The sequence below is a fragment of the Haemaphysalis longicornis genome, unplaced genomic scaffold (assembly GCF_048455015.1).
Source record: "Haemaphysalis longicornis isolate Haplotype H1 unplaced genomic scaffold, Haemaphysalis longicornis Haplotype H1 scaffold_9, whole genome shotgun sequence".
In the NCBI taxonomy this organism is placed as follows: domain Eukaryota; kingdom Metazoa; phylum Arthropoda; class Arachnida; order Ixodida; family Ixodidae; genus Haemaphysalis; species Haemaphysalis longicornis.
The window spans coordinates 144,347,223-144,362,155 of NW_027526460.1; positions in this window are offsets into that span (position 1 = coordinate 144,347,223).

The window sequence follows — 14,933 nt, forward strand, 5'->3', positions numbered from 1 at the left end:
CATGCCTTGCACTTGTCGTTCGGGTGTGACACAGGGTACATTCTGTGGAGTAGTGCCTGGATCTGCAGCGTGCCCATTTGAAGTAGCCTGAATACAACGCCCGGCGACCTGCTCAGCCCCGCGCAGGGCGGCGGAAGAAGTCGGCGGGTCAGACGGAAGGCCTTGATAATCTCGTTGTAGTTTGTTATCCTGTCTCTTGTGCTGAACCGTAGCGGATGGTTGCCGTGGGCCGGGTCGGTTGGTGCTAGCGCCCTAGCGTGTGCCGTTTCGTTGCGGTTACGTTTCTCTCCGATGCATCTCCCCCGTGCGCTGGGAACCACTTCATGCGTACTCTCTTGTTTCCTTTCACTTCTTGTAGTATGCGGACCACCGTAGGTGCGATTCCTCCCTTGGAAAAGTTCCTTACAGCCTGTCTGGAGTCGCTCAGCATGTTCTGGCAATCCCAGTCTGCGATGGCCAAGGCGATGGCTATCTCCTCGATGTGAATGACGCTCGTTAAATGGGTTAGTGACAAAGTCATATTAAGGTGGGCCCACGCAGAGCTTGCAGGAAACGAGACACACTGAGGCGAGTGAAAAACATTAACAATTAATATAATGGGGTGCCTCAGTGGTGCGGGCTTCTTCACCAGGTTGGGCGGAATCGTTCGGGTTGCAGGGGGGTCAATCGCCGACGGGACGCCGACGGGCCAAGTGGGTCTCCGGGCCAGGAGATGGAGGCAGTGCGGGGCCGCTGGCTTGAAAGGCCTGCGCTGTGAACCCGAGGGCAGGAACGGGAGGCAGTACCGGACCGGTAGTTCGGCGAGCTCGAGTTATAGGCCGCGGTCAGGAAGGGGAGGCTGGGAAGGACCGGTAGCTCGGCGGGCTCGAGGCGTAGATCGGGGCAGGAAACGCTGGCAGCGAGCGGGCTCCTTGGAGGGACGCGCTTTCGGGTTGCTCCTACGGCGAGTCCGAATGGCAAGACGGTCGCCCCAAGTCTAACCTCGATCCCCTCCGTTCACTCCTCTTTATCTCCTCCTCCTACTACGTCCGAGCAGCGGCGGGGAAAAGGGAGAGAAGGGCCGGCTTGAAGCGGCGGTGGACGACGCGGCTGTCTGCCCACCCCGCCAAGGAAGCGTCGAGCGGAGGTAAGCCTGGCTCGCCCCGAGGCAAGAAGGAATCATGTGTCCTTAGCGAAGCGGCCGCGCGTTCCCACGGGAAAACTTCCTGCGGCCAAAGTCTACGATCTGGTTCGGAGTAGTCCGGACGCACACACGACCGTCACGTCGGCCTCTTCGGATTGAGTGCATAGCGTGCTGGCTGCCGTACGGGTGTTTCCGTCGGCATCGACCGTGGCGACGGCGAAACCGTCGCGGCCGGCATACGGTACTGCGTCCACGTATCGGACCTATGTGTCGCTGGCGTGTATGTCTGTTAGCGCTTTGGCTCGCTCTTCTTGTGCCTTTGTTGAACTCCGGCTGTACATTCTTTGGAACGGGATCTATTCTGAGGTTTCGCGGCACGTCGTCGGGAATCGAGCTTTTCGCCCTTTGTTGGTCGTGGTAGCCTATGCCGAGGTTTTTCAGGATCGTTATGCCTGCTTTGGTGGTTGACAGCCTCTCAAGCTGAGCGGTCCTTTGTGTTTTGGCAATTTCGTCCAAGGTGTTATGGACTCCTAGCTGGAGCAGGAGATTCGTGTTGGTGGTCTCGGGTAGTAACATTGCCGTCTTGTAGGCTGTGCATTTATAATAGTTGCTGGAGCGGTGTTGGCGGCGGCGAGGAGGACCGCCGTAGCGACGCCGACTGTATCAGCTCCACCTAGATGAAAACTGGGTGGTTACACGTATACTGCTTCGAATTAATATGCGAAAAAAATATGGCGATGATAATGCTGGAAAGACTCATAGGCCATTGAACATTACTGCTTACGTATTCACTACACCACAGCAGTACTTCAAGTGTTCTCCCAATATTTACATTTGTTCTATATCGTTATTATCAGCTAGTAATTTGCAGCATCGCAGCCTTCCCCCTTAACCCGCTTACGCAACTAGCAAGTACCACAAAAAAGAAAAAAAAAACGTACAAATGCAACATTAAAAGCTTATGCAACATTCGTTTACAGACTACGCACGGAAAATAATAGCAATATATAGCCACCCTGTGTTCTGTTTTATTTTATCCCCTGGGTGGGTATGCTCCACTCCGTAGATCCGAAGAAGTGGAAGCAACCGGCCAAGCCCCGGGAGGGATCTCAAGCTGAAAGGTGAGCGCTTCTATTTTTGCAGTGTTTCGAGCAGAGCTAGTTTTGCGCTCAATTTGACTCGGAACACGTGACCGGTGGCCGGAGCTCCGCCTTGGTGATAACGGGCACCTTGACACTTCAGCTATTACGATAATGATCAGCCCCCCCGCAGGTTACCCTTGCCTTTGTCCCAGCGGATGCGCGAATCCTGAATCAGCGCGAATCCTGAATCCTGAAAGTCAGCGCAGCCTCGCGCAGCTCCTCACACATTGCGACGGTGAAGCCTGGTTGTTTCAGTGCTATTATAGCATAAAGATGTAGCTCGGCTATCATGCGTTTTCATCACTTGAAGCAAACCTGAGCAGCGAAAGTGAGCAGTGGTCCATCGGTGACGCAATAGAGCGAGAAAACATGCCTTTGATTGCAGCAAGCGAAGTAAAATTTTCATAATTTCAAACAGGCAGAAGAAGCAGCTTTGAGCAATGTAAACCTATGATCTGCGGTTTGTCAGCACAATGTCGAAGAAGGCGTCATGCGTTGCACATTTTCATTCACTACGCAAAGCTGGGCATAACTACACTACATCAGGCCCATGCAAGCGCTGTGTATTCGCTTCTTCAAAGCCCGTATTCACGTACGGGTTGTACGGATTATTATCAGAACTCCCAAGGCCTATCTCCATATTATTTATCGAATTCCACGCCCCGCGATTCAACCGCCTTCCGAAGATCAGCTAACGCCGTCGTCAACGTGATGCATGTCAAATTCAGCGCGATAGTACTTTTTTTATCAACTATTAACAGCAGAGTTGTTTAGCAAATCATAATTTTTCGTGTCCGCAGTTAAAAACTAAAAAAAAAATGGGTGAGCGTGCACACGTGAGCGCGGGCCTCGCAACGATCGCCCGGCAGTTAACATAACCAAAAAAATTGCCAATCGCGCGTGGGTGCGTGCCTCGCGACGACCGCCCAGCGTCTGCTGCGCACGTTCGTCAGACAAGCATAGCCATGTAGGGAGATTGGCCAAAAAAAAAAAAAAACTCCAGCGTTTGCCATAATGGTGGAAGCACTTGCTCGGAACGAGAAAAACACGCCATAGCGTGCGCCACTCCAAAGTGATGTGCGAGGATTATCACTACAACAAAAAAAAAAAAAAAAAAATGAACGAAGTTCACACTTATAACAACTAAGTTATAACAAACTCTGTTTTGTTGAGCCTTTTCCGTCGCACTACGTACCAAGAGATCATTCTTCAAAGGAAAGGCTTCACTTTGCACTAAAATCAGCATGGCTACAATGGTGCGGCGCACATCCAGCCAAATTGTGGCTGACACCGGCATAATGAGACGTACGCACGTTCTCAGCAGCCCACTAACAGGGTATACCGTAATGGTGTCCGCATGTCTCTTGCCTACCACCATGCAGTTGTAGGCGGACTAGAAAGCGATCAACCCCACCAGTACATATCTAAGCTGTAAAATTGCGATTGAGATCTAAATTGCGCCGTTTAGGTGTTTGCCTATCGCGATTTCCCAGCGTGTACTGTTTGTTACAACTAATTTGTTCTACGGCTGTACAGTAAAGTGCGTTACTCGTCTCAGATATTAAGTTCATTTCAAACGTTGCACAGATGATTATGCAAAGGTGCGCCTTCTCCGGAACGTGTACGAATAATAGAAGTTGGACGGAAGCTTTCCTAACACAGAATTTAAATTAGGTTTTGAAAGTTACCGTCTGTTCAGTTTCAATTGCCATAAAACATTACAATATCGGTACGGCCGTGTGAGGAAATTTCATACGGTATTATTAATATTATCCTGACTGCTGCCATGAGGGTATTAACACTTCGCTAACTTACCTTCAACGTATTGACATATATTCGACTTACGACCTTGAGGCAGTGCTTCCCTGGAACACCAAAAATGACCTTTCCGTACTTTTATTTACAGATGTTCGGCCTGTTCGGCCTTGAAGTGGTGCTATTCTACAGCGTACTGTCGGGTACGTTTTTTCTACTGTGGTCTTCATATTTTCCGTCGAGGGCATTCAGTAACTTATAGCACATTTGCTTTCGGACAAGGAAACACTAAATTCCCTAACTACAATCAAAATTTGATCCTCCCATTTCTGACCAAGTGTCACAGGGGGCTACTTTGAAGCAGACTATATTTACTATATTTGTACACTCTTATGAATGCGGCACCACTATTTGAAACGTATGATAAATATTTTCTTCGAACAGTTCACCAAAAAATTGCCGCAGCTTACTAATACCGAAATAACCGGCGCTATGCAATCTCTATTAACTTTAGCACTTCATCCACTAGGCCAGAGTGTGAGATAATATAAACTCAAAGATATTTCTGGAAAAATTACACTGCTGCGGAATTAAAGATAAGCGTTCTGAATTATGAATTTATCATTTTATGCCCCGGTACCAGACTGTGTACACTGGGAACGATGCCAATGCAAAGACAAGTAACAGATTTCGTGGTTCTGACGCCATTTTTTATTCATTTGAGTAATTCCTATTAAAACAAATTCTGTAATATGTGCACGGCATGTGCACACATGTGCACGCTATGTGCACGATGTAAAAAGCGAAAAAGACATGTTTATTGCCCTTGGCTTGATACACAAAAATGAATTTTTTTACCCGCACCTAAATAAGTCAGGATTTCTTGCTAACGTGTCCACGTAGTTTAAAAGATGAACTTAGAGTGATAATTGAATTATCCCCAATAGTATAAAATAAGCAGCAATCTATCACTCCCAAATAAGTTTATGTATAAAATTAATAAACTTTCCCATGATTTTCGCACTGACAAGGGGTCGTGTCTGTCTGCTGCGTGCGTTCCAGGAGTCAACCCAGGACGGCACATGATTGTCCAATAACGCCGTCTAAAAGCTTGAGCGTGCGGTGGTGAAAACACATTGAAATTCTCCAAGACACGACAATTAGCAAATAATAAAAGCCATAGGAAGTCAACGTGTTTGAGAAAAGACCGCAAGGTCAAATGACTACCTCTAATGAAGGATCTCGTAATCGTGGAGATGGTCCGAGGTTCATGCCGTGCTTGTTGAATGGAACACTAAATGCACTGACCACCCCTAATAGGACGACACGGCGTGGTTACGCTGAATAGTAGGCCCATTATAGGCCCATTTTCGGGGTATGCAATACTAAGAAATGCTAATCGGACGCCGGGATGTCTCACCGCCGTCTCTTTATGTGTCCTGCTGAAATTTAGCTGGTGAGAATTGCCCAGTGAATTCAAATTCCTCATATACGATAAAGTATTGTCTTCGTAAACTCGAAGCATCATATCGGTATATTTTAACGATGTACAGTAGGCGAAATATTTACCTAGCTTTGGAGAGCGGCGACGTTTCATGCGCCAGTGGCGTGTGACGGAAGCGAAATTGCGAACAGGTCGAAATTAGGTGCATGCGCTCAGGTGCAAACAGCGCTCAGCCCGGCCCATCGTCTACTAGGCTGTTGCATCCTACTTAAGAGCGTCATAAACCTAAAAATCGCCCCTAGGGCAAGCTAATTAAACATTTTGCCTACTGTTCCTCTTTCATGCAGTTGTGGGGGCGGCGGTGGCCATCGTGGCACACCGAGAGTTGCTTAAGCGCCTGGGCTTCGGCCCCACCGGAGTGAAGGCAGGATCGTGGGCATCCACGTTCCAGGTTCGATGCCGTGGAGCCGTTGGGAAGAACAGCCTCTTCGCCACATGCCAGCGGTGGGGCACATCGGGCATCCCACTTGAAACCACACTGCTTATCGGCCTCGGCGGAGGAGTGGTGACCTTCGTATTCACCTGGATCACGCTGAAAATGGCCATGCTGGTGGGAAGCTTCTACGCACCACCTCTCCCGATGTCGTATTTGTGGTTTTGGTGATTGCGTCGTTAGCTACGCCTGCGTAATTCGACAACTCAGCGAAGTCGATGCATCCTAATTCGTGAACTAAATTTGAAAAAGAAATAAATTCTTTGCAGTGCCCGTAATGTTCGGGATACTTGCTCTTGAAACGGTCTTCCCCTCCTATGTATCTGTGTTTAACGAATGCGCTGCCAATGCCGAGAGTTCGAGAGGCCAGGACTGTCCGTATGTAATGAAAGTTTGCAAAAGCGAAGATGATACTAAAATGGACGGGTGACCACGCGAGGACAGATGGTACTTTTTCTTTTTTTGAACGTAAGCAATTTTAAGCTTTCAGACAAGAGTGTGGGAAGAGCCGGATGCAGACTGAGTGAATTTGCGGGTAAAGCTAAACACTTTACTGAACCCTAAAGGCTATAAAATATGCAACGGAAAAAACAGTGTATCGTTACAAAAGGGACCGGAGATTCATTGCAAGCAACAAGACTAAAAAGACCGGCGAGCTCTCTCCTAGCGCACGCGAGCGTTGTGACGAACCTGCCGTCTTGCGGCGCTGGTCCTGGTAGAGTGGCGGGTCATGGCATTTCACAGATCTTTGCCGGCAGAGAACATCTTCGCATAGGTGGGCAACGACTTACGATGCTGGAACCACCATTATGGGCCGTCTGTAGAGTCCGCCGGGTGTGGGCCTTCGCAAACAATTCACACGTAGTTGCACTGGTGGCCCTCGTTGCAGTTAACAGTGCCACATCAGGAACACCTGGGACGGATGTGCACTGAGGACACGTATATCCGGTGTCTGGTCTGCAAGCAGAGGGCGCAGGTTTTGTTCTTGCAATGGAATGATTCTATTCGACACGGTATGCATTAACAAAAAATTTGGGAAGAGATCTTGGTTTCATCGAGCAAAGTTTGCGCCATGTCGAATATGATGTGCTTAGCGTATAGGATGCTCAGGTCGATGTTAAAATTTGCATACAGTGTCCCATAAGCGCCTTGGAATGCCGTGTTTTGGAGTGTTGCCACCTCCCGCAGCCACAGCGGTACCGGGTGCCGCCACGTCAACAGCCACTGTAACTCTTCGCCTCATTTTATAGGAGTTTGACATCCCCACCGTAACGCGTGGTTAACTTGTAAGTTACACAGCGCCATATGAGATATAAAGCGCTGACTTTACATGAACAGACGGCAATTCTAAAAAACCATGAAGCGGGACAGAACACGTATTCTGGAATGCAACTGAACCAAACCTGTCTGTTCTTTCTCCCACACAGTGAAGCAAAGCGTCTGGGGGTATTCAAGCAAAGCTTTGTGGTTTTTCAGAACTGCAAAGTTCTTACCTAAGCTCGACGTTTCTGCAATTCGTGGGGGTGCCTGATTTTCAGAAGCAGGGAGTGCATATAAGGACCTGTATAGCTCCCGTGTTAAGCGATTTATGTCTGACATGTTGCTACAGAAGCCTCTGGGCAAGATTAACAGGAAGCAATGCCGTTCGGCTGTTTAAATTTGTGGAGGATTTTCTAATTGTCGTTAAATGTGAACTTGCTGCTCTGAAATGCGGGTGTGCGAATATACTGACCTTGTTTCGAGAATGCCTGTATATCCCTGTAACCAACCAACGAACCTCCGGTGGTTGGGCAATTAAGGTGTTTATATATTCGGTTTAAGTTGCACCTGCCATGGCGCTGTGAACCGCACGCCAAAAAACTCTTTCTACCGTTCAACTCCGCCCATTCGAATATTGTAAATAGGGTTATCATTCTGTGCTTCAAAAATGCCCGTGAAAAAACATGTCCGCACCTCACGGCCGCTGGCTTCTTTTTTCATGTGGAACGCCTGTAGAGCCCAGGTTACCATGCACTTCTGCCCGCCTCCATGGCAGAGGGGGTATTTTCAAGACCGGGTGCGAATCCTGAGCGATACGGAAAGTCGATGAAAAGCATACAGAAGGTTGCGGCTATCCCCTACGTACACCAGCTATCCTACAGCTTGAAAAAGTGGCGTAAACCTAAGACGTGAGAGTCGTCTTTTCCGCTCCAAACTAGCTTTTAAAGCTGTCCAGGTTGCGTGACCAAGAGGTCCTTTGAGGAAAAAACTGATACACGAAGCACAGGAAGGCATATGTTGAATGAGCAGAAGGAGTTCTGTATAATATTCTCCTTCCCTGTGACAAATGTCACATTAGGCAAACCATAAGATGTATAATGGTAGGTGAAGGGGCCAACAAGGTCAATAAAGCACTCACAGGAAATGTGCGCGATTGGTTCTTAGCGCAGCCCTGCGGCACGTGCGGATGTGTGGCGTTCTTTGATAGAACTGTTGGTGCTTAAAAGGTGATGTGACAGCAGCACAATGGGGATTATTGTGCAGAACTGAGTTACTGGTTGGGACAGACATCTGCTGGCCCTACATAGCCCTCTCTAATAAGGAATAAAATTTCCTACGCATGCACCACTGGTGAACAAGCAGTATAGTGTGTTTAGTGCGCATGTATATTTGTGTGTCTATCTCTTTTCAATAAACTATTGATCCTGGCGACGTGGGTGCCCAATCGTCTTTTATTTTGTACGTGTGAGCTCCGAGGTCGGGAATCGAACCCGCGACCTCGTTCTCAGCAGCAAAATGCCTCAGCCACTGAGTCACCTCGACGGTTGTTAAAACATGTCTCGGCGGGGCGGACGCCGCAGCCGAGATCTTCTCTCCCACCTCCCTCAGAGTCAGCTACCGCCGCAGCTTCGGCCCCTCGCAAACTCTGGAAAGAGTTGTGTGCGTGTCTGTAATATATCTTTGCCGTGTGCAGAAAGCACTGGGAGACCGTTTTGACCATTAGCGCATCGGGAATAAATACGAGGGGACTCCGAACACCCAATTCATTCGTTTTGCAGCAGTGCAGGCAGGCTGTCGCTCTATTTGAGTATGCTGTAACCTTGCCCGGAAAGGTATTCTTCCTGTATTTAATCACCTTCTCTCGCCATTCAGTAAACCAGTTAACTTTGCCTTCGGCTTCTTGTCGTCGCCACCAAAAAGCAACTTTTGCTAGCCGCTTTTCACTCCGCTCCCGAACGAATGACGGAGATGACGGAGCCCGGTCTCGTGACGCTGTCCCGTATGTAACAACTGGCGCTTACGGTGCAATATCCAAAACCACGGACATCAATGCGGCTTCAGACTTCGCAAAATTTAGCTCAGTCACGCGTGAGTACGGGACTTTTCTTCACTGAGCGTTACCAGGCTTTAGAGGATAGGTGGTAGGACGTGTGTTTTTGTCGCATGGGTTGTTCGCACAAAACAATTTTGGTGCCATGGGAAAGTAATACTCTAGACCGGCAATGAATTGTAAAGCGGTTAAAAAAACCGCACTTGTTACAGCTCGCGAAAGAGCTGCGCTTGGGTGTGTCGGACGTTTTGGCAAACGCAGAGCTGATACAGGGTATACTTGCGGTTGGGCGGACGGAGCTGTCAGAGTGCATTGTAGGCTTAGCTATCAACGGGCGACCATTAAGCGTCAGGCTGCAGCGGCTGAGTTGAGCAGACAGCGACGGAAAGATTTTTGTGCAAAATTAGATGTTCAGAAGCCGTGATCGCACATTTGGCGCGTTGTAAAGGGAATGTGTACCAACCATTCAGCACACTGTTGTTGCAAGAACACATTTCACAGAAGGAAGCAGCTAACAAGTACTGCAAGCTCCTGTCTGCAAGCTCATCTACTAAGATGCGCACACATTCCAACCATTCTGTACCACCGGCAGCTGTTTTACCTGCCTTGGGCCTGCCATTCTCAATACAGGAACTCAATGCAGCGATATCCGACGTCAAGAAACGGTCTTCTCCTGGTTACGACGAAATCACTTATGAGGCAGTCTCGCATCCCAGCACTCCCGCCTGCGCCTTCTGGAGTATTACAACGCAACGTGGCGACATGGTACCGTCCCGTCTGATTGGAAATTAGCGAATATTATTTCTGTTTGAAAGCCTGGAAAATCCCCAACACATCACGACTGGTTTCGACCGATAGCCTTACTTAGCTGCGTTGGGAAATTAATAGAAAAGGTGATCTTCAAAAGGATGACTTGGTACATGGAAACTAAAAAAGTGTACCCACCTCAAATGAATGAATGTTGGCACAACCGATCGGCTATTGACAGCATCATTAGCCTCTTATCGTCTTTGGAAGAAGAGCTAAATTCCGGACACATACTGTAGTAACACAGGCGTGCGCAGCGCAGCAGCATGGACGATGGTCGGGCAATCAACGACGGCGTTGATTGTCAGAAGCATGATTATATGCGTTGGCATCAAGAGAGGGTAAAGGAAGGGCGGAGAGAGAATGAAGGCGCACAGGGTCAAAAAGAAAAGGTGTGCGCGCAGCTGGTTTTGCTGGCTGGTACAAAACGAACGAATACAACACATACCAATTGCGGTGTTTTTAGATATTGAATCAACCTTCTACTCCGTATATCACGATGCAATTCTAGCATCCCTTATTTCACTTGGCTTAGGCTGAAGATTATACGCATGGATTTCAAGCTATCTTCAAGGAACAAAACTTTTTATGTGCACAGCAGGAGGGCCTACACCATGGTATGAATTAAAAAGAGGGGTACCTCAAGGAGCTGTATTAAGTCCTTTACTATTCAATATCGTGCTCATTCACCTGAAGCGTGTTCTCCCCCGTAGGGTCAAAATCACCATGTACGCGGGCGGTATCTGCATTTGGAGTGCTTCGAGATCACGTCTAGTCACGCAACAGAAGCTCCAGACATCGCTTGCAAAAACATCAGAACACCTACAGCCTAAAAGACTTCTTCTCTCCCCAGAAAAAAGCAGCGCTATGGCCTTCACCCGTAAGAGCATGGATAGATATCCTTTAATCGTCGGTGGCTGGCCCTTGAAATATGTACGTACCCAAAGGTATCTTGGTGTTACAATCGAGAGAAACCTCTCCTGGGCTCCGAAAGTGAAGAGACTACGTATGCGAGTTTTCACGGCATCCCAAATTATTGGATATCTTGCTGGCACACGCTGGGGCAGCGATTGTCGTTCCACGGTGCTTCTCTTCAAGGCGTATGTTGACGGTGTGTTGCGCTACAGCCTTCCTGTCCTGCAGCAGCTGTCCCCTACAAGCAAAAGACAGCTTGAAGCAGCGAGGAATAACTGCCTCAGGAAGTACCTCGACCTTCCTAAAGGATCGTCGTGTTTTGGGGCAATTGCTGAAGCCGCCTGCCTGCCCTTGGACGTGTTGCGAGAAACAGTACGAATTCATTTGAGGCACAGGTTACATACAAGAACGCATTCGTTGGCTCATATCGCAGATAGAAGCAATTCCAGCTTTGGGCAAGCAATCAGCACTATCAAAGCTCCAATTCCAACTCAAGCACTGCACCCCTGAGATTCTGGCCCTGGACTCTGTCGCCACTTCTGATAAAAACATTTATACCTGGAATTGATTCAAAAAAGAAAAGCCTCAAATCAGCCTCCTTCAGATGAGACTTGCACACAAAGAAATTTTGCAATGCAGCGACTCACATTTTTACTGATGGGTCAGCAACATCTGAGTGCAGTTCATCAGAAATTTTCATTTAATCAGTTGTGAAAGCCCTATTACACCGGCTTGAGTGCCTAACTTCGTCCACGTCGGCTGAGCTTTATGGGATAAAAGATATCCGATACATTCTTCGCCAGCCGTCGACACAGTGAACCATTTTTGCGATTGGAAGGCAGCTCTTCAGACCATGCAACGCGCTAGTTGCTTCAGCCTTCATTAACATGCCCAGCTAGAAGTGAAGTATCTCCACCATCTTGCTTTCGTCTCTGGACATCGTGTGACACTACAGTGGCACCCAGGCCACTGTGGCATATTGTGAAACCAGAAAGCGGATGAGGCTGCCCGCAGGGGCCGAGAATTAAGAACGCCAAGGAGGATTTTTTTCACGAAAAATGATGCCTCAGTCATGACTAAGGCAGTAGCTTTGGCTGAAAGAAACCGCTTATGGTCCCTTCCGGAGTTTCATCAGGCCTTTTTATATTGCATAGACCCCTACATGAGAATGAGGCTGCCGGAACGACTACCTCGCTGACTTGAGACACTGTACCATCGACTGCGCCTTAATGCAGCGTTTACAAGTTCGTTCCTTTATCGTATAGGCCAGACTTCCAACCCTTACTGTGACAACTGTGGCTCACCCGAAACCGTCCAACATATACTGCTAGAGTGCTCTGCTTATGCTGAATCAATGGGCCACTTCCAGCAAAGAATTGAATGTCTCCAACCTGGATCATTAACACTAAGCTTGATGATCGGATCATTCCACTTACCATCCTCCCATCGCAAAGCCCTGTCTGCATTATTTGAGTACCTCGAGTGCATTGGCGTCGCTATAGCATTGTAGCCATCCTCCTAGCGTGTACAGTGAAGTTTTTACTCAGCGCCCTTAAACAGTACTCTATTCATTTTTTAATTTTTATTCTTTCCTTTTTATTCTTTTCTTCTTGTCTCCTACTCTTTTTCTTCCATCTACTTCCTTTGTTTCCTTCTCTTTCCTTCCCCGCAAAGTAGCATGTCGGCGAATTCATGCTGAAAAACCTCTCTGCTTTCTCTGTAATAAATAGTCTCTCTCTCTATCTGCCTCTCATGCCGGATTTTCTGTTTTCCACTAGTTTGATGAGCTGCGTGGCAGCCGTGACCTTGCCAACCAGGCGGGTAACCATGTCGCTGTTTCTGCGATTCCTTTCAATCAGGAAGCTCAGCACTCTGATTTTAGCGACTTCCGGGATCGCTTGCCCGTTGCTGGTCCGTAATTTGATGTTACTCTCTTGCCGAGGTCTTGACGTTGGCGGGATGATTAGTAGCTCCGATTTTAGATGCGGATCATCTCATGCTTGGGGCTGTGTCCCTCCCTCCTTTGTCGTTGTGGTTCGCCGTCAGCACACCCACTGCGCATGCCTGGCTAGGCACCGCTGATGATGATTGTGGCAGGATGCCCCTAGAGATTTGCTAACCACAGTATCCATTACGAGATAGCTTCGCGTTCAACCACCGTCGCCATCTTCCCATAGGGGAACCCTGAGTACCACACCCCCACTGCGCATGCCAGGCCAGGCACCGGTGATGATGATTGTGGCAGGATGCCCCTAGGGACTGAATTAGATGCGAAGCATCTCATTCTCGGGGCTGTGCCCCTCCCTCCCTTGTCGTTGTAGTTGTCGTTGTCCGCCGTTCGCACAACACTGCGCATGCCTGGACAGGCACCGCTGATGATGATTGTGGCAGGATTCCCCTACGGATTGGCCAACCAAAGAATTCATCTCGAGATAGCTTCGCGTTCCACCACGTCGTCATCTTCCCGTAGGGGAACTTTGAGTACCACACACCCACTGTGCATGCCTGGCCAGGCACCACTGATGATTATTGTGGCAGGATGCCCCTAGGGATTGGTCAACCATAGAATCCATCACGAGATAGCTTCGCGAACAACCAGAGTCGTCTGAGTCGGAGCGAACCTGGCAACCGCTCCTCACATACGCCGACATCACCCAACATTATCGACTAGCGAGACAACTCTATCCACCAGTCACCGATCAGGCCACGAAAGAACAGGATGTCATCCTGAGACAACTAGAGACTAATACCTACCCCCACCCAACATGACTACACGCCATCCAGCCTAATCTTTACGATCCCCTATGTACTCACTGCCAAGCACCAGGCACGCTGTACCATATTGCATGGAAATGTCAACTGAACCCAGATCTTCTCCCCATTCCCAACCCCTCACGCGAGCAGTGGGAGAGTACGCTGGCCAGCTCTTGCCCTGAAACGCAGCTTTTTCTAGCGGAAAGGACGAAGACAGCCGGCCGTACCAACGGAGTCTTGGACTGAAGACCCCGACCACAAATATGGTCACTTCAACTGTGATTGAAGTTTCTCTCTCTCTCTCTTTCTCGTAGGGAAACCCTGAGTAGTATGCGAGGCATTCGTCCTCTCCTCTCCGACACTCCTCTCCTCTCTGGCATTCCTCCTCTCCTCTCCAAAGCTCATCTCCTCTCCAGAATTGCGAACGAATGGCAACACCTGCGGCTCCGCGCGCGATAATGCGAAGCAGCTTAGGGTTAGAGACGCGACGGGAGCCGCTGCATACTCCTCTAGGGGCGCCACTTTACCTCCATGGTATAAATGACGCGCGCACGCGCTCCGCTCCCCTCATTCTCCTCCCGCAACGCCGGGATCGAACTGAAAACTAATGGGAACTTGAGTCGACCCCATGGCTGCTTCGCATACTACTTAGGGTTCCCCTACGGGAAGATGGTGAAATTTTTGTAAGGGGGAGCAAATCAGACCCGTGCCTTGTAGCTGTTCTTCTATGACTTCCACCGCTAGCTGCACTGAGGATTAATCGTGGCCATCTCATCCACCCGGCACCCATAGCGTGATGTCCGCATAGATGGTGTGGCGGACCTCGGGTATTGATTCCATTCGTCTTGCTACTCCAATCATGGCTAGATTGAAGAGAACGGGTGATATCAGCGATCCTTGGGGGGTACCCGCAATTCCTAGTCTCCGTTCGTCTGTGGTAAGGTCCCCTCCTTGAATATGTTCTGTGCGCCCCGAGAGGAAGTCGCGCACGTAGTTGTACGCACGCTGCCCCATCCGCAGGGCGCTGATCTGGGAAAGGATGGCAGAGTGTTTCACCTTGTCAAAGGCGCTCTGTAAGTCCAATCCCATTATGGCTTGCTTGTCCCTTGTTCTGTTGTCAATGACTTCCGACTTGATCTGTAACATGGTGTCCTGTGTGCTTAATTTGCCTCGGAATCCGATCATTGAAG